Source organism: Gracilinanus agilis, chromosome 3 (genome assembly GCF_016433145.1).
Source record: "Gracilinanus agilis isolate LMUSP501 chromosome 3, AgileGrace, whole genome shotgun sequence".
Classification (NCBI taxonomy): Eukaryota; Metazoa; Chordata; class Mammalia; order Didelphimorphia; family Didelphidae; genus Gracilinanus; species Gracilinanus agilis.
In genome coordinates, this window is record NC_058132.1 from 164806101 (window position 1) to 164828253 (window position 22153).

At 34.7% G+C, this 22153-nt stretch overlaps 1 pseudogene; it reads right to left on the reverse strand.

Moving 5' to 3' along the window:
* Positions 1-13639: 13639 nt before the first annotated feature.
* LOC123241304 lies at positions 13640-15303 on the reverse strand (annotated as a pseudogene).
* Positions 15304-22153: the final 6850 nt, after the last annotated feature.

Sequence of the window (22153 nt, forward strand, 5' to 3'; positions counted from 1 at the left end):
TAAAATGAATAATTTTGATTACATTAAACTAAAAAGGTTTTCTACAAACAAAACCAATGTAACCAAAATTAGAAGGGAAGCAACAAACTGGGAAAAAATTTATAACAAAAGCCTCTGACAAAGGTCTAATTTCTCAAATTTATAAGGAACTAAGTCAAATATACAAGAAAGCAAGCCTTTCCCCAATTGACAAATGGTCAAGGAACATGAATAGACAATTTTCAGATGAAGAAATCAGAACTATCAATAATCACATGAAAAAGTATTTTAAATCTCTCCTGATCAGAGAAATGCAAATCAAAACAACTCTGAGGTACCACCTCATACCTAGCAGGTTGGCCAATATGACAGTAAAGGAAAATAATAAATATTGGAGGAGATTTGGCAAAATTAGGACACTAATACACTGCTGGTAGAGTTGTGAATTGATCCAACCATTCTGGAAGGCAATTTGGAACTATGCCCAAAGAGCGCTAAAAGAATGCCTGCCCTTTAATCCAGCCATACCACTACTAGGTTTGTAGCCTAAAGGGATAATAATGAAAAATGTCTGTACAAAAATATTTATAGCTTCACTCTTTGTGGTAGCAAAAAATTGGAAAATGAGGGGATGTCCCTCAATTGGGGAATGACCAAACAAATTGTGGTACATGATGGTGATAGAATACTACTATGCTGTAAGGAATGATGAACTGGAGGATTTCTATATATGAACTGGAAGAACCTCCAGGAACTGATGCAGAGTGAAATGAGCAGAACCAAGAGAACATTATACACAGAAAGTGAAACATTGTGGAACAATCCAATGTAATGGACTTTGCTACTACAAGACAATTCTAAGGGACTTATGAGAAAGAATGCTACCCACATTGAGAGAAAGAACTGTGGGAGTAGAAACAGAAGAAAAACAAATGACTTTTCATTTGTTTATATGGATATATGATTGGGGGGTTTGATTTTAAAAGATTCCTCTATAGCAAAAATGAATAATATAGAAATAGGTATAAGTGATAATATTTGTATAACCCAGTGGAATTGTTTATTGGATCCAGAAGAGGGGAGGGAAAGAAAATGAATTAAGTAAATATGGGAAAATATTTTTAAAATAAAATTTAAAAAATATATATACCTCTCAATTACTTGCAAAAAAAATACTACTACTTTGAGTCTATATCAAGACATTAGAGATAAGGGGAAAGGATGTACCACACCAAAATATTTTTAGAAACTCTTTTTGTAGTCGCAACAAATTGACAACTGAGGCATTGCCCATCACTTGGGAAATGGAGGAACAAGTTGTGGTATATGGTTGTAATAGAATACTATCGAGCCACAAGAAATGACGAACAAAATGAGTTCAGAAAAACATAGGAAGACTTATAAGAACTTATGCAAAGTGAAGTGAGCAGAACCAGGAGGACAATGTGCACAGTAACAGAAATATTATACAATGATCAATTGTGAACTAAACCATTATCAGTGGAGCAAGTCTCCAAGGGACTTGTGATGACAATGCTATCTACAATCAAAGAAGGAAAGCATGATCAAAGCATGCCATCTTCCACTATATTTCTTTCATATGATTTCTATTGTATGTGTGATATGTGTCTTTTATAATGACATGAACAATATGGAAATATATATTACATGAAAGCATGGGTATAAACTTATGTCAGACTATTCATCACCTTGGGGAAGAGTGGGGAAGGTAAGGAGGGAGAAAATATGAATTTTCAAATATCAAAAAACAATTGTCAAATATTATTTCTACATGTAACTGAAAAAGTTGAAAAAATTGAAAAAATACAATAAGGTACTGAAATAAAATCCATTATGCTTCAACTGAAGTAAAAAAAGAAGAGGTAATCATCATGACCAGGCAAAGCACAATCAGAAACAGACCTAATTAAAAGAAATAAACAAGGAAACTACATTTTGCTAAAAGATACTATAGATAATGAATTACTAGCTGTAGTAAACACATATGAGCCAAATGGCCTGGCATCTAAGTTTTTTTAACTTAATATTTTATTTTCCCAATTGCATGTAATAACAATTTTAAAAATACATTTTCTGAAATTATAATATCCAAATGCCCATTATCACCTTTATTATTTAACACTGTACTAGAAACACTAGCAATAGCAATTAGAGAAGAAAAAGAAATTGAAGGTATTAAAATTGGCAATGAAGAGACTAAGCTATCACTCTTTTCAGATGATATGATAGTCTATTTAAAAAATCCTAGAGAATCAACTAAAAAGCTAGTGGAAATAGTCAACAACTTTAGCAAAGTTGCAGGATACAAAATAAATGCACATAAATCATCAGCATTTCTCTATATTTCCAACACATCACAGCAGCAAGAGGCAGAAAGAGAAACACCATTTAAAATCACCCTAAACAATATAAAATACTTAGGAATCTATCGACCAAAACAAACACAGCAATTATACGAATACAACTTCAAAACACTTTCCACACAATTAAAACTAGATCTAAATAATTGGAAAAAACATCGATTACTCATGGGTAGGATAAGCTAACATAATAAAAATGACCATTCTACCCAAATTAATTTATTTATTTAGTGCCATACCTATCAAACTACCAAAAAACTTTTTTACTGAATTAGAAAAAACTACAACAGTTCATTTGGAAGAACAAAAGATCAAGAATATCAAGGGAAATAATGGAAAAAAAAATGTGAAAGAAGGTGACCTAGCAGTACCAGATATTAAGCTATACTATAAAGCAGTGATCATCAAAACAATATGGTACTTGCTAAGAGACAGAAGGGAGGATCAATGGAATAGACTTGGGGTAAGTGACATCAGCAAGACAGTGTATGATAAACCCAAAGAGCCCAACTTTTGGGACAAAAATCCACTATTTGACAAAAACTGTTGGGAAAATTGGAAAACAATATGGGAGAGATTAGGTTTAGAACAACATCTCACACCCTACACCAAGATAAATTCAGAATGGGTGAATGACTTGAATATAAAGAAGGAAATTGTAAGTAAATTAAGTGAACACAGAATAGTATACTTGTCAGATCTCTGGGAAAGGAAAGATTTTAAAACCAAGCAAGAGTTAGAAAAAATTACAAAATGTAAAATAAATAAGTTTGATTATATTAAATTAAAAAGTTTTTGTACAAACAAAAACAAAAACCAAAATCAGTAGGGAAACAACAAACTGGGAAAAAATCTTTATAACAAAAAATTCTGACAGAAGTCTAATTACTCAAATATACAAGGAATTAAATCAATTTTATAAAAAATTAAGCCATTCCCCAATGGATAAATGGCAATTTTCAGATAAAGAAATCAAAACTATCAATAAGCATATGAGAAAGTGTTCTAAATCTATAATAATTAGAGAAATGCAAATCAAAACAACTCTGAGGTATCACCTCACACCTAGAAGATTGGCTAAAATGACAATAAGGGAGAGTAATGAATGTTGGAGGGGATGTGGCAAAATTGGGACATTAATGCATTGCTGGTGAAGTTGTGAATTGATCCAACCATTTGTACAACAGACTTGTACAAAAATATTTATAGCTGCGCTTTTTGTGGCAGCAAAAAACTGGAAAATGAGGGTATGCCCTTCAATTGGGGAATGGCTGAACAAATTGTGGTATATACTGGTGATGGAATATTACTGTGCTCAAAGGAATAATAAACTGGAGGAATTCCATGTGAACTGAAAAGACCTCCAGGAACTGACGCAGAGGAGCAGAGCCAAAAGAACATTGTACACAGAGACTGATACACTGTGGTAAAATCGAATGTAATGGACTTCTGTACTAGCAGCAATGCAATGATCCAGGACAATTCTGAGGGACTTATGGAAAAGAATGCTACCCACATTCAGAAGAATAACTGTAGGAGTGGAAACACAGAAGAAAAACAACTGCTTGAACACATGGTTTGATGAGGACATGATTGGGGATGTAGACCCGAAACAACCACACCAATGCAACTATCAATAATATGGAAATAGGTCTTGATAGATGACACATGTTAAAACCAGTGGAAATGTGCATCTGCTATGGGGGAGGGGGGCAAAAAGGGGGTGAAGGGGAAAGTAAGAACATGAATCATGTAACCATGGAAATTTTTTCTAAAAAATAAAAAACAAAAATATTTTCTGAAATTATAATACCCAAATTGTCTCCCTCTCTCCTTTCCCTCCCTACTCCCTGAGATAGTAAGCAATTTATTCTGGGATATATATGATCATGCAAAATATACTTCCATATTGGTCATGCTATAACACTTAAATTCTTAAAGGAAAAGTTAAATGAATTATAGAAGAAATTAGACAGTAAATCTGTATTAGTGGGTGATATCAATTTATCTCCTCTCAGACTTAGATAAATTTAACCATAAAACAAACAAACAAACAAACAAAATGAGAGAAAGAAATGAAGGTCCTCCTGAGAATCTTAGAAAAGTTAGATATGATAGAGATCTTTGGAGAACATCTAATGGGAATAGAAAGGAATATGCCTATTTTTCAGTTGTGCAGAGCATCTTTACAAAAATTGATTATTTATTAGGGGGAAAAATCCTGCATAGTCAAATGCAGAAAAGCATAAATATTAAATGCATCTTACAAAGACCATAATGAAGCAAAAATTGCATCCAATAAAGGGTCTTCAAAACATAGATTAGAAATTCATTAAAACTAAATAATTGAATCCTAGAGAATGGGTAGGTGAAAGGAAAAAAATCAATAATTTCAATAAACATAATGACAACAATGAAATAACAAACCAAAATTTGTGGCATACACCTAAAGTAGTACTTAGGGGAAATTTTATATCTCTAAATGTTTATAGCAATAAAAGAAAGAGCAGATTAATAAATTGGATCTGAAATTTAAAAAATTGAAAACCACCAAATTTAAAACACTCAATTAAACAATAAAATAGAGTTCCTGAAAATAAAAAGAGAAATTAGCAATTTTTAAAGCACAGAAATTGAAATATTGTTGACAATCAAATGTGATTTGACTTTGCTACTAAAAGCAATGCAATGATCTAGGACAACTCTGAGGGACTTATGAGAAAGAATGCTATTCACATCTAGAGAAAGACCTGTGGGAGTAGAAATTCAGACGAAAACATGATTTATCATTTGTTTGTATGGGTATATGATTTGGGGTTTGGGTTTTAAAAGATTATTACAAAAACAAATAATATGGAAATAGTGTTTGAGTGATAATATATGCATAACCCAGTGAAATTACTTGCCAGCTCTGGGAGGAGGGGAGGAAAGAGAGGAGAAAGACAAGAAGAATCATGTAACCATGAAAAAAATTTTAAATAAATTTAAAAAAAAAGAAGAAAAAATAAAATAAAATACCTATAGACCATATACAATCCTTGGGATTTTGCCTGGCAAAATATACAGAGGAACTATGTAAACACAATTACAAGACACTTTATCCAAATAATTACTGATTTAAATAACTAGAGGAATATTAATTACTCATGAGGAGATCAAGCCAATATAATCAAAATGACAATAATGCCTAAATTGATTTACTTTTTCCTTTGTCATATTTAATCAAATTAACAAAGAATTACTTCATAGACCTAGAAAAAATAATGGAATTCATCTGAAGAATTAAAAGTTCAAGAATATCACCTTTGAAAAAAAGTGATCTTTATATAAAACTTGATGTACAGTACAATTCCTGAAAACAACTGGATTAGCCCAGAGAAACTTTCTGAATTTGAAGACCTTCCAGCTAGATTTGAAGTTCCGAGTGTGATTGGTGACACAGAAAAGAGAGATTTTCAAGAGTTTGATAGTACTGGGGGCCCTACAAGTGATCAGAGGAGTGGCTTCTAAAGGCAGGTCTGATAAGGTAAGTAGCCATCATGGACCTGGAGTACAGCAAGCCCACCAGGAAACATTACTTTAAAAAAAGAAAAGAAAAGAAAAATTGCACAAGAGGAAATACATTCCTGGTTTGCTTGATTTGTCTTCAGGGACCCAGCTGGATTGTCTAAGCACTCTAGGTGAACTGATGGACAGCTATTGCTGTAAATAACTTTTAAACTGGTTATAGAATATATATACAGAGTGTATAATTTAAACTAACCACATAGCTTTAGCTGTTCATTTTGACTGTTGTGTAGCAGAATAAATCACTTGAAAGGAAAATAAGCTTCCTTTTCACATGGGTTCTAAGTTTCGGTACTGTTATTTGTGCTTGATTTTTATAGTTATGTAGATTTTGTTTTCTATTTTAAATTCAAATCCTACATTGTAAAGTTTGTGTATATGAGACTTTGTATTTGTCTGCACTTGCATAAGCTACTACAAATAGATTAAAGAATTTCATAGCTTATATCTGTCATTTAGATGCCTGGTCAGTGGACTTTGCACACAATGGGTTTGAAGCTAAGTGGAAACAAAGGAAAATGGCATTGGAAATGGTTATTTTTTTTAGGGAGTTGTTTTGTTTTGATTTTTTTTACCATCTTGTGAAAATTTCTGAACTAAATAATGAAATAAGTTGGTGGGGAAAATAATTAAATTAAATTGAAAATGGGAAGAAAAAGAAAACTAGAAATATCAGATCTGAAACTATACTACAAAGCTGTACCCAATTACCCAAACATTTTGGTACTGAGAAATAAATGGAGTTTGCTAACTGGAGCAGATTAGGTGCACAATATACAGACACAAATGAGCACAACAACCTAGTGTTTGATAGACCTAATAATCTCAACTATTAGAACAAGAATTCACTGTCAAAACCAGAGTAAAATTGGAAAGTATTATGGCAGAAACTAGGCATAGACCAATATCACACACCATATAAGTATAAATGGGTGCATGACTTAGACATGAAGGATAATGTCATAATCAAATTAGAGAAGTATAGAAGTATAGAAGAGTATAGAAGATTACCTCCCAGATCTCTGGAAAAGAGAAGACAATAAGAAGCGGGGCAGGAAATATAGAGAGGTTCACAGGAGGTAAAATTAATTATTTTGATTACATAAAAACAAAAAGGTTTGTATAAACGAATACCAATGCATCTAAAATAAAAGGGGAACAGGAAATTGGGGAAAATATTTGTAGCCAGTTTCTATAAGAGTAAAATTTCTAGGACATTTAAAGAACTGAGTCAAATTTATAAGAATATGAGTTATTTCTCAATTGCATAAGTAGTTAAAAGACCTAGAAATTGTTTTTGATGACTCTGCATGTTTCTAATGAGTTTTGGTTTTCTTATCTTCTCAATGAAACAGGGCTGAGGTAGGAGAAAGGGGAGAATTTACAACTAGAAATAAGAAAACTAAGGTAACTAAACGGTAACTAAACAAATCGTGGAATATGTGTGAAATGGAATATTATTGTGACAAGAAATAATAACATGGACAGTTTCAAAGGAAACTGGGAAAATCTTTTTAAACTGATGCGAGAAAAAGGAGCAGGACTAGCAGAACCAAGACCTCCTATTCCTCCTTTTCCCTTTTATTCTGGCGCCCTACCTCTCTAGAAGCCCTGTTTAGTATACTGCACCTTAGATGTTTGTTCTGGCATCAGATGGACAATTCTGGTTCTTTAAGGGAGAGTGTCTGCCTTTTTTGTTTCTTGAAGCATAAGAGGTCAGTCCTGGGAACAAATTGCATCAGAAGTTATTTCTGAGTTCCAACTGCCTGTCAGTCTCCTTTTGAAATTCCTGGCCTGGTGAATGCATGGGGTGAAGGGAATAGCTTTTATAGTGTTTGAACTCTGAAGTTGTATTCTTTTAATTTCTTATGTAAAAAATTTTTTTTATTGATATTTTCTGTTTCTTCACCATGGTAACTCATGTATTCTTCCCCCTGCCCATTCTGAAAGTCATCCAATATGAAAAATAGTATTTTTAAGAGAGAAAAAAAAGTTAGCACAACTGATTGATCTATAGAACAACTCAGAAAAGATGTTAAATATGTTACATCTGTATGCCTCCCACCTCTAGAAGGAGTGTTTAGGGGGTATCTTATGAAATCTCTTCATTTGAGTCTCACTTGATCTTTATAATTTTGTTGTATTTACTTTTAATTTTTTGGTGTCATTCTTTCCATTTAAATTGTTATAGTTACTACGCCTATTGTTTTCTTGGTTCTGTTTATTGCACTTTTTATCAATTCACATAGATCCTTCCATATTTCTCTGTATTCATTACACACATTATTTCTTAAAGCACAGTAGTATTCCGTTATATTCATAAGCCACAGTTTGTTTATTCACTCCTCAAATGATGGGCATCTATTTTGCTTCTAAATCTTAACTATCGTAACAAGTCCTCCTCTGAATATTTTGTAGTATATAGGGACTTTTTTTCTTATCAATGTCTTCTTTGGGGTGAAACTTCAGAAATGGAATCTCTAGTTCAGAAGGTATAGGCATTTTTATCACTTTATTTGCATAGTTCCAAATTGCTTTCCAGAACAGCCATGCATTTCACAATGCCACTAAAATAATGTATTAGAGTATCTATTTTTCCAAAACCCCTCCAACAATGACTATTGCTATTTTTTTTTTTATCATTTTGCCAATTTACTGAGTATAAGGCAAAACCTTGGAGTTGTTTTGATTAGCATTTCTCTAATTTTTAGTGAGTTGAGGTATTCTTTCATGTGGTTGTGAATACTTTGCAATTCTTTTGAGAACTGTTTGTTCATAAATCTATTGAGGAATGACTGTATAAATATGTATTTGTTAACTATTTATATTTTGGGTACCAAACCCTAATCAGAGAAATTTGATACAAAGATTTTTTTCCCCTTTAACCACTAACTTTCTTAAGCTATAATATATATTATGTTCTGTGCAGAAGCTTTTCAGTTTACAATCAAAGTTATCTATTTTATCTTTTGTAATTGTCTTCATCTTGTTTGGTTAAGAATATATTTTTAATCTTGGCTATGAGAGATAAATGATCTGTTTCTCCTCTAAATTTTATGATTTATTCTCATTTTAATGATCTTTTATATTGTTTACATGTGCATTTAGAATGTGTTGTGGAGTCAGGTATAAGGTGTTGGTCTAAGCCTAATTTCTGCCAGACTACTTTCTAGTTTTCCCTGAAGTTTTTTTTTTTTTTTTTTTTTTTAAATCATATAGGGAGTTTTCCCCTAGGTAGGTTATGTTTTCCACTTTGGTAATTATTGGCTTATTTAGTTCTATTTTTTTTCTGAGTCACCCTTGGTTAGTTTGTTTTATTAATCTATTTCACTGTTCTTTCACCAATACCAGATGGTTTTGATGATTGCTGCCTTTTAATAGTTTGAGATGTGAATATGCTATTCCCCCTTCATCCTTACTTTTTATTATTTCCCTTATACTCTAGATCTTTGTTTTTTCCAGATAAATTTTGTTATCTTATTAAGCTCTTTAAAATTTCCTCTTAGTATTGTAATGTGATTGCATAGCATTTAAAGGACAAATTAATTTTGGTATCATTCTAATTTTTTATTACATTAGCACAACCTAGTCAAAAGAATTGAATATTCCTCCACCTATTTAGGTTGTTCTTTAATTCTTTAAGTAGCCTTTTGTGTTCATTAAGATTTTTTTGTTTATTTAGTCCCTCCCGCCCCTCTCCACCCCATAGAAGGCAACATCCAGCAAAATATACAGATTATGTCATTTTTTTCCCCATTTCTAAGTTCATTCCCTGAAGGTGAACATTCACAAGTTATTCTTCAAATATTAAACCTATAGCTGCATATAATGCTCTCTTGGTTCTAATTGTTTCACTCTTCAGAATCTCACATAGTTCCTTCTAAGTTTTTGGGTTTTTTTAAACCCTTGCCTTCCATCTTAGAATTAATACTGTTTATTGGTTCTAAGGCAGATCAAATTTGAACCCAGGACCTCCTGTCTCTAGGCCTGGTTCTCAATCCACTGAGACACCTAGCTCCCCCTCCCTCTAAGTTTAAAAAAATGAATTTGCTTACCATTTCTTACAGTATGGCAGTATTCCATCACAATCATATGCTACAGTTTATTTTTATTTCATTTCTCCAATCAGGAGGGATTTAGAACATTTTTTCGTATGATTATCGATAGTTTTGATTTCTTCATCTGAAAATGCCTATTTATATCCATTGACCATTTTTCAATTGGGGAATCAGTTGGATTCTTGTACATTTGACTTAGTTCTTTATGTATTTGAGAAATTAGATCTTTATCAGAGAAATTTGTTATAAATTTTTTTCCTGGTTTGTTGCTTCCCTTCTAATCTTGATTGCATTGGTTTTATTTACTTTTGGTTTTAAAAAGATGCTTTTTGTGATATTTTTAAAAGAGTCTTCTTTTCCTATTCTTTGTAGGTTTTTTTAGCAAAAAAAAAAGAGTATCATATTTTGTCAAAATCTTTTTATGAGTCTATTGAGATGATTGTATGGTTTTGGATGTTTTAGTTTTATGTTTAATTATATTAATTGTTTTCTAATATTGAACCATTCTTCCATCCCTGATATAAAGCCTACTTGGTCATAATAAATGATATTTGGATAAATCATTTAATTTGTTTGAGAGGATTTTATTTAAAATTTTTAGTCAATGTTTGTTAATGACGTTGGCCCATCATTTCCTTTCTGTGTATTATCTTTTGGTGGGATAGGTATTAATCTGACAAAGAGATTTGTTTCATAAAGTGATTTTGGTAGGATACTTTCTCAACTTTTGAGAATAATTTGTGAAGTATGGATATTAACTATTCTTTTAAAAGTTTGATACAATTCTCTTGTGAATGTATCAGGTTTTGGAGGGTTTTTTTTCCTTTTGCAATTCCTTTTTAACTAGATCTACTTCATTTTCTGAGATAGGGGTTTTCAAAAACTATCTGGTCTTCTGATAGTTTGAATATTTTATATTCTTGAAGGTATTCCTCTATTTCTTTTTTGTTTTCAGTTTTGTTAGCATATAAATTATGTTCTGATTATCCTTTTTATTTTATGATTTGGTTTTCTACTCTCTTCTTTTTAATCAGACTAGCTAAGGATTTATCAATTTTATTAGTCTTTTCAAAGAACCATTAGTTTTATCATTCATGCAGTTTTTTTGCTTCTAATTTATCTATTCCCCCTCTAATTTTTAATATGTCATCTTTTGTGTTTACTTATTTTCTAATTTTGAAGTATATATTAAGTTCACTTATCTTTGCTTTTTCTATTTTGCAAACATATGGTTGTAAGGACATTAATTTTCCCCTGAACACTACTTTGGCTATTATCCAGAGATTGTGGCATGCTTTTTTTTTTTTTTTTAAATTTTAATCAGTATTTTTTTTAAAACCCTTAATTTCGGTGTATTGTCTCATAGGTGGAAGAGTGGTAAGGGTGGGCAATGGGGGTCAAGTGACTTGCCCAGGGTCACACAGCTGGGAAGTGGCTGAGGCCGGGTTTGAACCTAGGACCTCCTGTCTCTAGGCCTGACTCTCACTCCACTGAGCTACCCAGCTGCTCCCTGTGGCATGCTTTTTAATCATTATCCTTTTCTTTTACATAATTATTGTTTCCATTATTTTATCTTTGACCTACTCATGACTTAAGATTTCATTGTTAAGTCTATATTTTGAGTCTTTATCTTTTGTCTGTGACATTTGAGATGCAAATAATTCCTTTGGTTCTGGTTTTCTTTCCAAAAATATTTCAACCGTTATTATTGAAAGCCCATATTTTGTCCTATGTAGTTAAACTCAGATTTATAGGATAGGTCATGCTAGGTGTATCCAGAGCTCCAATGTTCTTTGGAACACATTTCATTTTCTTTTCCTTTTTGTTGTGGGCGTGGAATAGTCTAATGTTATGTGAATGTTCTTTTATTTGTATTTAAAGGTTCTTCTCCTGATGGCTTATAGAATCTCTTGTTTCTGAATTAAATCGTTAAACTTAGTGCTATGTGTCTTGGAATTTGTAGTTTTAGCTTTTTTCTGTATGTAATTTGTGAATTTTTTCAACTGGAATTTCATTTTCTATGTTCAGAAGTTTTGGGCAGTTCTCTTCTATTATTTCCTTCATTGTGACATTAAAGTTGTTTTCCTTGTCATGTTTAATGGGAAATCTATGATTCCTAGATTATTTCTATACATCCTGTCTTTTAGATTTATATTTGCTTTTATAGAGAACATATTTTCTTTTAATATTATTGTTTTTTCTTCTCCTCTAATTTATCTTTCATTTCTCTGAATTTTCATTTTCAATTTATTCTCTCTTGGTTTTTTTTGGTGAGGCATGGAATTGCAGAGACAAATATTTCTATTTTCCTCATTTTTTGCTGTACAGGACATAAATTCTGCTCTCATAATTCTCATTTGTCACTCAGGGACAGTGTGTTTTAGTTCCAGGTCCTCCCCAAATTCCAAAGGGTCCTCTTTCTCATCAGACATTGGATTGTGTTCTTTGTTTTACAGTATTTATTCATAGATGCCTGAACTTGTTTAATTGGATATAGAGGTCATATTTACTTCTGTTGTTACTGTTTTTTCCTGTTGATTTATCTGTTTATGTTTTAGGCCTTGAGATTTCTTCTTCCGGGAATCTTTGGTACTTTCATTTTCCTTCCCTTTCCTTTTTTTCCCCTTATCATTCACTTCTGACTCACTCCCCTCTGATTATAGTTCCCTTGGGAGCTGTCAAAGCTCTCAGCTTCTTCCCACACTGGAAAATTCATGGTTCTACAGATTAAGTCTCTGCTCCAGCTGATTTTTGAGTGGTCAGAGCTGGCCCCAGCTAGATCTTATGTTCTTTACTCAGGCTTGGTAGAGTGTGAACAGGTTTCCACATATACAGTATCCTCTTTTGGTGACATACTACTTCCTTTGTTCCTTGGTTTTCTGGCCAGTCACCAGCAGTTCAGAACCTACTTTTCCTAGCATCAGCAGAAAAGCTAGTTTCCCTGACAACTGTATTGGTGTTTCTAGGTTTCAGCCCACAGCAGGCATGGAAACATGCTTTATCTTTGGTGTATCATTTCTGTTTTAAAGAGGTTTGAGAGGTCATGGAGATTGGGGAAAAAATGTCTAGTTCACCATCCTGTTAGTCATATCTAATTTCTTATTAATAAAGTTGGTTTTGTTGCTGTTTATGGTTCCTAAATGATTCATTTTTAATGATATAACATTTATGTTCAATCATAAATCCAATAACAATAAATAAAACATTATTATAGATTATATGTAAACCTAATTTTTATAATATTTTCATTTGAAAGCTTGCTTATATTAGGTTGGGAGATACAAATCTTGTTATTGTCTATAACTGTCCAGATAGAGATGGAAGTACAATACTCTTCTCCCTATATCATAGCAGCAGCAAGGCTAAAGTCTTAACCTAAACTGCGACCAAAGTCCAACACATGATGGACACATTATAGGCAAATTGTGAAGTATTTTTTTTTCAATATTTCCACTCTAAACAGTACAGCAAATACAACATGTCCTTTAGTTCCTTACACCTGGAATTTAAAATTTCCAATTCTTCTTGTCTATTTACAAAACCCATGGAGCACTAGTTCACCAAAAGAGTCAAAAGTAGGAGTTCTTTGCTTTCTAATAATCACTAGAAGCTTGAAAATTACTTTAACTAAAGGACCTGAAAGTTAGACCTCTGTCAAATCAAATCTCTGGTGACTTGAAAAGTGGCATTGATGGAACTTAGCTGAATCTTCTCATTTGTGCCAACAACAAATTCATATTCGATGTCTGCTATTTTGATTAGTAAATGCATTTGAACTGGAGGTGGAAATTTGACCTTAATATAAAAATAAATGTATCTCTGTCAGGGCATCCTACAAAGTCAAACCCTTCAGAATTTTCAGTTCCATAATATTCTTGTATGCTGTGGTAAAGTCCTAGTTTAGCACTTCATCTTGAATGTTGGTAATGTCAGACTTGAGCGTGTAGCCTGTGCAGGTGTGTACTGTTTCCTTTGCCACCTTCCCAAAAGCCATGTTTGTGCTCACTAAGAAAGAGGGGCAGGTTCTTTCATTCCTCTTTATGTATGTCAACATTTTCTTCTATGATATATTCCAAGCAAAGAAGCATTAGCTCTGGTGCTAAGGGATCCAACTGGAATCTTGTACACTAAAACTGCAGGTGGGGATGATCTTTGATGGATAATTACAGTTGAGGGAGAACCTGGTATTGTCAGTAAATTTCTTACTCTTCTCAGGACATTCTGATCATCCTAGGTGTTGTGAGGAAGATAAGATTAGTTATTGATTAGGTATTAAGATGTATCTAGCAGGAAGGAGCTGGAACTGGGAATTCCAGAATGGAATGAGGGAGCAGGAAGAAGTGACTTGTGCTCTGGGAAGGACTCCATTGGGGGTTAACACAAACTGTGGTTAGCCCTGGGAGCATTCAGAGTAAAAGGACATCCTGTATCCTGATTTTCCCCTGGGATCCTGAGTGGTGGCATCTAGCAGAGAGAGAAGATCAACAGTCCTGTACCAAGAAAGAGGAGAAAGTTTTGAGATCTGGTGGACAGCGTTTCAAGCAAAACCCTCCCTACTTGGTACCCGAGACTACCTTGGCTCTTGGCATCCAGAGATCATCAGTGGATTGCAGTGAGAATTCCAAAGCCAAAAGCCCCTAGCTGAGCTGCTCAAGCCTGGCAGGTTCCAGGTCTGAGGCAGTCACCCAGAGACTCCACTGCTCCTTAGGCCCTGTCAGTTTAGATTACTAAGTTAGTATAGAAATAAGTCTTTCCTTTTCCTGTGGGTTATGTCATTAGATTTAAGGTTTTAGAGTAGATATTCCTATCCCACCTTTTAGTTGTTCATAATTAAACCCAGTTATATCCTGTTACCTTGTCTGTTGAATTCAAAGCCTCTGGCCAGAGTGACAGTTGGCTAACTGTCCTTTGTCAGTTAGGAGCAGCTGGGCTGTTCAAGTCTTCATGTCCAGGTCTAGTCTCTCATAAATCTCAGTGTGTGTACTCACAATCACCTAGTTTTATTTAATATCCCTGGTGACCCCATTACCTTTACTTATATTTTCTACATAGGTCATGACATCAGTCTCATTCAATATCACAAGTTTAAAACTTTTCTTAAATGTTGACCATATGCTAGTAAAATTCACGATTGATCCTTGCGCATTATCTATTCTTTGGTCATCTGAAAAATTCAATTCCAGGACAATAGAGTTGAACTCTTCAAAAAGTTGTTTAGTATAAGCCTGGAAAGTGGATGTTTTTCCTATTCCTGGTAGGGCCATAGAGGAGTAAATCGTAGGAGTCTAATTTTCACTCATAAATTGTTGAATGGTGGTTGTTGTTGTTCAATCATTTCAGTCCTGACTGACTCTTTATGGACTTCACTTGGGATTTCTTGGCAAAGATGTGGGAATGGTTTTCAGTTTTCTTAAGAGATATTAGGTCCTTCAGTGTTTGTGGCTAATATTTCTCAACCAGGGCAGCCTTGACTCTTGACTGCAGGCTGTTTGGATTTCTATGGCTGGTCTTGCCAGGATGTACAACTCCTCAGGAGCAACAAATGAGTCAACTGCAGGTCTCCACCATATCTTGTATGCCTCAAAATGACTCATTGCCTTTTAATCCTCAAGTCTGAATCATTGGATTGTCCTGCTTTAAGTCTGAACCAGAATGTCAACAGAAAAATAGTCACCACAAACCTATTGCATTTTTCAGTAAAGAACTCAATAACAGAGAGGCTTATTATCCATTACCAAATTTCACTTCTTGACTTCAAAGTAGGCTATCAGTGATAAATTTTGAGACTAGGTACATGGAACTCAATGGATTGCAGATGGTGATGGTACAGTGAACAGAGTGCTAGGTTTGGAATCAAGAAGATCTGAATTCCAATTTGGCCTCAGACAATTAATAGCTGAGTAACCTTAGTTAATCATTTAACCTCTGTTTATATCAGATTCTTCAACTATAAAAGAAGAATAAGAATAGTACCTACCTCAGAGGGTTTTTGTGAGGATCAAAGAAATTATTTGTAAAAATCACAATGTCTCCACATAGTAGGCATTATATAAATGCTTATTTCCTTCCCCTTCTCTTACAAGTAGTTTACCAACGTATTTTACCAAACACTAAGTTGAATGCTACCTGCCAAAATGGTTTTGTGGTAGCCAACCATGTGCACTGTTCATCAGGGAAGACTAATACAAATGCAAATGCACTATCCAATAGGATTATATTACTGAAAACATGGTGATATCCACATAAGGTAGAAAGGAAATTTGTGACACGAAAGAAGGGGTACTTAATGTATATGAAAGGGCAGTTGAAAGTCTGGGATTTTCAGTAGGGAGTATGCTATCAGTGGATATAGACCTTATGGGGCTTTAGTTGTTATTGGATGTCTCCACGATTAAGAGCAACTATTTGAGTGAAGGTCTATGACTAGTAAAGTGTCAGGAAACAATGGCATGGCCCTCAGGGATTCAAGCATTACTGTCCAAAGAACACCCTTCAGTGGAGAGAATAGGAAAAAAAACGGAACAAAAAATGGAGCACTGTATCCAATTATTATTGATTCATTCCAACATATAAGAAAGCAGCTGGCATTGTCCAAGGCATACTGCTTCCTTTATGGTCCATTAAAGCACTATTTAGTGAATCTGAACACATAAAAGAAATGACATCTGAGATTAGCCTTGAAGGATGCTAAGGATTCTAAAAGGAGAAGGTGGGAAAAGATTATATATATAAAACCCTTACCTTCCATCTTGGAATCAGTACTATGTATAGGTTCCAAGGTAGAAGAGTGGTAAGGGCTAGGCAATGGGGGTTAAGTGACTTGCCCAGGGTCACACAGCTAGGAAGTGTCTGAGGCCAGATTTGAACCTAGGACCCCTCATCTCTAGGCCTGGATCTCAATCCACTTAGCTACCCAGCTGCCCCCGAAGGGATAGAGTATTATTATTATTATTATTGTTGTTGTTGTTGTTGTTGTTGTTGTTGTTGTTGTTGTTGTTGTTGTTGTTGTTGTTGTTGTATGCCTGGAATTCAATTCCCTTCTCACTATATCTTATTAGATAGCCTGTGAAAAGGAATAGAATTGGGAAATGGAGTTTGGAGAATAGTAGGTACGGCCAGTTTGGCTCACCTGGATAGCACATAAGGAGGTATAATATCAAATAAGTCTAGAAAGCCTGAACTACAGTAGACTGGAGCCAGACTACCCTAAAATAGTCATATTGTTAAAAGAGGTAACCGTTGATAAAAATTGGCTCAGGTTGACCTAAGAGTACATCTTTGAGCCTTCTGTTGTTTCCTCTCTCATAGAACAATATCTGGGGAGGAAAACAAAATTTTCAGAGTCCTGCAAATCAGATGAACATAATTTATACTGGTGTGATTTGAGAAACAACTCTCTGTCCCTAATAACTCTCTGGCTGCTATTGACCCTAAAATTTACATTGTACATGATAGTTATGGAATACTATTTTGCTATAAGAAATGACAAGCAGGATGATTTCAGAAAAATCTGGAAAGATTTACATGAGCTGATGCGAAGTGAAGTGAGCAGAACCAGAAGAACATTGTAAATAGTGATAGCCATATTTCTTGATGAACAGCTGTGAATGACTTAGTTATTTATTGCATTGCAGTGACTCAAGACAATCCCAGAAGCTCATGATGAAAAATGCCATCTGTCCTCCAAGAAAGAATCAATGGAGTCTGAATACAGACTGAGACACATTATATTTCATTTTTTCAATTTTTTTTCTATTCAAAATCTCTTCCACAAAATGACTAAAGTAGAAAAATGTTTTACTTGATTACACATGTAAAATCTATATCAGATTGCTTATCATCTTAGGAAGTGGGGAGGGCAGGGAGTGAATGAGTGAGGGAGTGTCAGAAGAAGGGAGAGTATTTGGAAATCAAAACTTCAAAAGAAGGATGTTAAAAATTGTTTTTACATGTAAGGGGCGGGGAATGAACGTTAAAAAAATCTTATATTTTTAATTTAATCCTTTGGGGTCTTTGAGGGTCTTAATATGCAAATACACTGAGAAAGGGTAATTTCTTTTTTCTGACAACTTAGTCTAGTCTCAGTAAGAAAGGGACTACGAAGGAGGACTAACAGAAGTTGATAGAGGAGATAAGAGGACATTCTCAATTATCTCATTTTGATCTTAGACCCAATCCCACTTTCCAGTTCTGTCTGAGAACACCTGAGAACAGAGATGAAAGCAACAATATAATTACTAGAAAATACATATCAATTATTTGCCAATAACTAAAATTTCTATTCCTTCTGACTTAACTGTCCAAAACACTCCTCCCTGACTGTCACTCCCCTATGGTGGTCTTTCCTTTACGATTATTTTCTCCTTGAGTGTAAGGATGGTCTTAATGGCTTGAATCTATATTTCCAGCAATAAGCACAGTGTCTGGCACATAATAACCACTGAATAAATGCTTTTTCATTCATTCATACATTGTTTCTTTTACCAAAACCAGTTTCACCTTCTCAAAGATGGGTTCCATTACTAGAGAATGCCTCCAGAATGAATTGGCTGATTCCCATTGTTGTGAAGTAAACTGTTAGGGAAGAACCAATTGTATTAATATTAAAAAATAAGTCATTTTCAAGAACTCTTTTTCTCTTTTTACTTTCTTTCAAAAAGAATCTGAGTATACAGCAGATTGGGCATAAGTAAAGTTACTTCTAAGAGCTATTAATGCCTGCCTTTGAGGTAGAAACACATTACAAAGGCAAACATGTATGTGCTCACTTAAGTGACTGCAAAGGAGAGATCCTAGATGATGCTGAGTTTTTAAGTCTATATATAGACAGGAAACAGATTAAACCTCTCAACCATAGCTGATTTATGAGAATTCCTGAGGATTGCCTCTGTAGGAGCCCCAAGTTCAAGAGTCCATTTTTAAACCAAAGAAGGGTACTATCTGGGTAGTACCATCCTGGAATGTAGTTATCCAACAATCAAAGAGTGTATATATATTTATGATGCTTTCTCTAGTACAGAGAGGGGAGGAGAGGTGGGAAATTTTAATGTAACAAACAAATTAATTAATTATTCTTTAAAAAGAGATCATGTATGTAGTCATTGGTGTTGGGAAGAGTAACATTTTAGAATTATATCCATGATACAAGGGAGAAAAGCACCTGGATTTTGCTCACCACTGTTATTATAAGTTATTTTTATGATGAAGGTATAATGTGAAGAGAGGGACTGTCAGTGTGTTAGTTCTGAGTGTGTTTCCCTTCTGATGGGAATCCAAACAGAATGGTGTTGCAAGTCTGAAATGCTTTAGGATGCTGTGTAAAATGGAACCCAATGAAGAATGAGGATGGTGGAATGGAGAATGCTTGTGAGTTATTGTGAGTCCATAGTATTTTCTGAATTGGTTATATGATCCTATGACTTTTTTGTTTATTTTGTCACATTTTCTACATTTGTAGTTACATTTGCTACATTTTCTATTGGGTGGGATAAAGGTTTTCCTGTAATCAATTAATGTGTATATGTTTCCTTGAAGGTTTGCATGGGAGCTAGGCCCTCTGTTGTACACATTTGTGGAAATCAAGACACAAGGTATGTTCTGAAATTTTCCATAGGGAATTCTGGGTGGGAGCATGATAAATCAGAGAATGATAAACTGAGACTTTCTGAAGTCGAACTTGGCCTATATAAGCCAAAGACTTGCAAGTTCTGGGCTATGGGTTGTATCTAGACATCCTTCATGATAGAACCAGTATCCATCAGTTTCCTCCTCTGCCCCCAACCTAGAACAAGGATTAGTTTTTCCTAAAAGGCAACAAAACTATCTCTGGGTCCAGATTAGTCCCTGTTTCCCTTGACATAGCTTTGTGTAAATAGAATTAGCTCGAGCCCATTAATAGTCAAAAATCCACTCAACCCAGGCGTGCTAATGATGTCACTCTCACCTCCCTTAGTGGGGAGGGGAGACGAGTTACCCACACGTGACAATAAGTAACAAATCAAGAATAAGGGACTGCCCTTTGGGCAGTCCAAATCAATGTAGAACCTGCCATTTGTCCATTTGAATTGGAGGTGGACCACAGGAAGTGATGAAAGACACAATCTCTTTAAGTAAGTTAGTGAACTTCCTGTGGGGCAGTTGTTGTCTCGAACTGGGAGCAGAAGCATCTCCTGAGACCACAGACAGATTACACTCTATATTGTCACGTGGGTAAGTTAGGCTGGCTTCCTTGGCCTAGCTGGGCCAATTCTAAACTCTGCCTATCTGGCTGTTGGGCCTTGTGGCTTACAGCTTCATTTATTTAGCCTTTTAACCTTCTCTCTCCGTCCAGGCCTTTGGTCTGGACTAGCCTCTCCCTTTTTCTTTATTCCTACTTTTTACCTACCAGATTGTAAATAAACTCCTCAACCCTATGCTGACTTGGGTCTGATTTAATTACGGAATCAACCTGAATTGTTGATTCCTGGCGGCCACACATTCTAATATCTATAATACCTAAATTTTTCTTTTTACAGCTTCCTGGTCATCAAAGGGCATAAAAGTTCTACTCACATAATAATTGACCCAAATCACTGCCCTCTACTTTGATAACCAGATGGAGTGGAACTGAGTCTTTAGAAGTTATGCTCTTTTGTATCCTGGCTATGTTATAGCTAAATAAATCTCCTTTTGTTATCTATTTAATATAACTCACCAGTGCCTCATTTGATCCCTAAACCTGAATTAATAGGGTACAAGTGTCAGGTTCACCTTAAAACCCTCTATATATTTAAATATGACAAAATCAGACTTCAGATTCCCAGAGTAGAAATAATCCCATCACTGAAATGTGTGACCTATACATTGCAGGCACCCATTAAAATGAGTATTAAATCAGTTTTGGATGTTGAGCCACTTCTGCATTGAAGTGATACCTTTGAAACCAATCTCTGTCTTTTATCTCGGAAGAGACAGATGTTTCACAGCCTTAAAAAAAGTCAAGAAATACTAAAGTACTTCTGTAAGGGGGGGAAAAGGGTTTTTTTGGGTTCAATATATTAAAAGATGGTCACCAGAGGATTGAACTATTATCAATCCTTAATTAAGAATAATCTCAAGTCAAAATTGACTTTTATGGAAGTTTATTTACAATTAATAAGAGAGAGAGGAAATAAGGAAATAAGAATCTAACACAGTAGGTAAATTACTACGATCCTCTAATTAATCCAGGTAGATCTAATTAACCCTCAGCCGAGAGTCAGAGGGCCAGATGCCCAGAGATGAATGAAGCAAAATCACATTCACAGAGTCTATTAAAAGAAACCTCTTAAGAGAAGTTCAGGAAGATTCAGACAGTCTTTAAACTCACCACGTGGAATTCAAAGAAGATATTTAAAGCAGTCTCACCAGGGTCTCAGCATTCCAACACTCCTCCATGAACCAGAAGAGGTCTGTCACCAGACACCCTCTTCAACTGGAGACCTCTCACTCACTCAACTCTCTCTTTTTAAAGGGACACTTATGTGTCACTTCCTGTGCCTTCCCCTAGCTTGAGTGTCCAATCACAATAGAAGTTTCTCATAGAACGCCTAGGGGGCAGTCATTCAATTCTGATTCATCACTCACTCTAGCACAAGTGGGTTAAGACCTCCCAGAATTTGAGGTGTTCTCACCTTTGGTGATTAAATCTAAAGATGGGCAGTGTAGACTTAATCTAATTATCACACTACAGCTAATGAGGTTATGTTCCAAGAAAATTATTCAATAAATGCTGTATTCTCTTCCCTCTCCTGAAGCCATCAGAAGACAATGTTTACTCCAAGATAGTCTTACACTTGAGCTTTTACCTACAAATCATTTCAGCAATATTTGGGCAGAGCATGGATGCATAACATTCTAGGATGATGTGAAACTCAGTTCTAAGTGACTTAGTTATTTCTAGGCACAAATAACTTAGGCCCATAATTTGAGCATTTCTCTCTGCCATCCCCCTCAAACTCCAGGGCACAGACTGTCTTTTATTTCTATTATTGTCTAGTTGTTTCAGTAATATCTGACTCTTTATGACTTGCATGGGATTTTCTTGGCAAAGATACCGAAGTAGTTATCTATTTCCTTCTCCATTTCATTTTAAAGATGAGGAACTGAGGCAGAGTTCAGTGACTTGCCCAGGATCACCCAGCTAGTAAA